Source organism: Gymnoscopelus microlampas, assembly GCF_963454915.1.
Source record: "Gymnoscopelus microlampas genome assembly, chromosome: 8".
Classification (NCBI taxonomy): domain Eukaryota; kingdom Metazoa; phylum Chordata; class Actinopteri; order Myctophiformes; family Myctophidae; genus Gymnoscopelus; species Gymnoscopelus microlampas.
In genome coordinates, this window is record NC_139945.1 from 20,801,427 (window position 1) to 20,804,933 (window position 3,507).

Sequence of the window (3,507 nt, forward strand, 5' to 3'; positions counted from 1 at the left end):
TATAATTATCTCTCTTACTCTTGGTGAATTGTTTTATATTAATATTGTATGTAATTTCATTTAGGCTATATTAATGCTACTAAATGTAAATGGTGCATTTATATAGCGCTTTTATCCAAAGCGCTTTACATAGATTGTGCATTACATTACATTCACCCATTCACACACACATTCATACACCGATGGCGGAGGAAACCATGCAAGGCACCAACCTGCTCATCGGGAGCAATTAGGGGTTCAGAGTCTTGCTCAAGGACACTTCGACACTCTGACAACTCTGGGGGAGCCCGGGATCGAACTGGGTTTATTTATTACTAGGTTTATTGTGTAATGGGTTAACTTATGTAGGGTGTAGGCTAGGCCTATGTCAGCTATGGACCCAAGGAAGAGTACAGGAAGACTAGCTGACTTGCCATGGCATCAGCTAATGGGGAACCTTTTAAATACAGAACTTGGTGATCCATGTTCTGTTTCATTGGACAGCCTACAAAAGTAGCTACATTTAAACTGGAAATGGAAAATGACACATTATTTGACCAATATTACAACAAAAGCTCATGTTAAGATGCTCTGGCGCTCGGGAGGCTGTGGGTTCGAATCCACCATGGTGCATCCGGCTTTGTCGACCGTCTACACACAAACACAATTGGCCTGTGTTCGGGCGAGGGAAGCCGGGCGGAGAGGGTGATAATTGTCACTGCACGTTAAAAAAAAAGCAGTGACAACACATCAATGTGTGTGGGGAGGAATCAATTGGCATGATGACAACTGCATTGGGGAGAAAATGGCAAAAAATAAAATTAAAAAAGGGTGCTCTGGTAGGGGGGATGATTATCAAAATTATGCTCTTGGAGCTTTTCTGTTCAAACCCCGTCATGATGACGCTCTTCCCCACAACCTTCAGGTGCCATGGACAGAGCAAAAGGTAGCGACATGACGTCACGCCGCACGCACGCGCGCGCGCACACACACACACACACACACACACACACACACTGCGCTGACTTCCAGCTATCACTTTCATTCAGTGAAACAACAACATTAAACATCTGTGAGCGAGCTCAGGCGACGCCCAGTACTACAGTGACAGTGAAAGACAGCACACTAATGACTATTAATGGTCCCATAAACACAGCAGAGAGCCCTTGTCCAACAACTAAGAGGAAATACTATGATATCCCATCGTCCCGACATGAGCCAACACACAAGGTGACGATAGCCAAGCCTTACTACATCACAAGTCGACGCAGTTGTACGCAGTTTGCATGCGCACGCTACTGCATGATAGCATTGTTTGATATCGATGCCTGCCTGCACCTGTCGAGAGTTGAGCCTTTTAACCTTAAAATGACACACACGAACCTGTCTGTCTTCTGCAGCTTGTTTCTAGTATTCTCCGAGGTGGTTCATCTATCACTCACAGTGGTTCTCAAACCTTTTCATTTCAAGGACCCCTATAACTCTGAGTGAGAGTGTACACATGAAACCCAATGGACCCGTGAGGGTCCATTTGGTTCCATTTGTACACTCTCAGAGTTACAGACCTGTGTAAGGGTCCATTTGGAACCCCCTCAAGGAACCCAGATGGTCCCTGGACCCCACTTTTTAGAGAACCACTGATCTATCCCCTCCTGGTATGTCGCTGCGTGAGCATCTCATTGACTTAAAACAAATGAAGAGCAAATAAAGTAGCTACTACTACTACTTTGAGACGAATATAACCTAAACAACACCACAGCCCATGTTGTTGTAGGCCTAAATACATTCAAATGGTTCCTTATAGCCTAATAGTGCAACGTCAACATTTGGCAAGAGCAGCTACTGTGAAGGTAAAGCTGTAGTCACTTTTTTTTTTTACTGCAGCTGTGAATCACATCCTGTGATGCAAAAAAAATGGCTATGCTCTTAAAGCAAGTTATGGTGCTGTTGTTTTTTCTACCGTTTTAGGCGCATATCGCCTGATAAAGGCAGGCAGAACCAGTACGTCATATAGATATGGATATGATTCATTAGATAGCGTAGAAAAACTCAAGATTTCATACGCAAGCTACCAAGCCTCCCCCCGATCCTTAGCTCTGGTCCATAGCGTTAGAAGGAGTTCTCCTGAACGCTATGTTACTTAGCCGGTGCCCGCACACCCGCGGTAGCGCAGGCTGCGCAGCCTCTCGTCTGTAGTAAACAAATATATATACACCTTCGTTACTCACCAAAGCAAAGACGGTTTTAAGATGTTGAAAGCACACTTTCCTTAGTGGGAATACGCGGAGCCCACCACCTTACGTCTAAAATACACTTTTTGGCCAGAAAAGAAAATATTTCACCGGAAGGAAAATCATTTTAGTTACTCCACTGCGCCCCCTACAGATCTAGTTAATGGATTTTGTTATATCGACAAGATCTGTAGGGGGCGCAGTAGAGTAACTAAAACACATTTCCTTCCAGTGAAACATTTTATTTTCTGGCCAAAAAGTGTATTTTAAACGTGAGGTGGGGGGCCCCGAGTGTTCCCACTAAGGAAAATAGGCTTTCAACATCTTAAAACAGTCTTTGTTTTGGTGAGCAGCGAAAGTGCATTTTTTATTTTTTACTAAAGACGAGAGGCTGCGCAGCCTGCGCTACCTGCGCGGGGAACGGCTCCAAAGTAACATAGCGTTAAGGAGAACTCCTTCTAACGCTATGGACCAGAGACTGTAAATGTGAACTCCCAGGCCTCTGTTCTCTGTCCTGCAGCCTATAGGCTATTTGGCATGCAGTCTCGCTGCACCGAAACGACTGTGGCTACTTGACAGTCCACTTGACAGTCGAGCCTATAAGGATCCAAGAGCATACCCTTTATATACTTTGCCAGTGCAGAGATAAAATCCGGCCCCCGGAATCATTGCGGTACCCTGCACCCAAATGCAGGCCGATCACCGGCGTCCCCGAAACACACACGAAAAAACAGCTCCTCGCACTGACTGCTGCTGCAAAGAATCATGACTACATTCAACTGACAATAAACGATCAGAAGACGTTTGAGAAAACCTTTTTACCTTCAGCCTCAGTCAAAATTGTTGGTTCGTTGTGTCCCACCAAAACAGACGTCTGTTTGATTTAATCGATGAAGGGTCCGTTATCACCGATTATTTTTTTTAGCTATTCCTCCGTTCCCATCGCTGAGTCAAGGAGCCAACGGGTCTTCGGTTTGTCCCGATCACTGTCGATGACGATCCAGGGGAAGGATATGATCTGGATAATTATTGAAACGGCTGCGGTCGTTTATCATATAAATACAACGTGTTGTGTTGTTGAAGCAGCAACCGGCCGAAGATGCTGTTTCATGACACAACACACGAGCCGGTGGTGGAGGTGGATGCATCCATAGAGACTCCTGTCCAGTTCCACCTGACACACACAACCAGCCAGCCGCTCTGCTCGATCCCTCCCTCCTCCTCCAGTCTGTCGTTGGGAGAGAAATCAGCATCAGTGCGGCGAGGACGGAGGAAGGGGAGGGGAAGCGGGGGGGGG

The 3,507-nt window shown here is 45.9% G+C and overlaps 1 protein-coding gene across 1 annotated transcript in view; it reads right to left on the reverse strand.

The window, feature by feature from the left end:
• Positions 1-3,284, reverse strand: part of sptbn4b (spectrin, beta, non-erythrocytic 4b) — a 166,315-nt gene extending 163,031 nt beyond the window's left edge. Inside the window, exon 1 of the mRNA XM_084065331.1 lies at positions 3,033-3,284. The gene's annotated coding sequence lies outside the window, so the exon portion shown is untranslated. The remainder of the gene's footprint in view (positions 1-3,032) is intronic.
• Between the last annotated feature and the right edge of the window lie 223 nt (positions 3,285-3,507).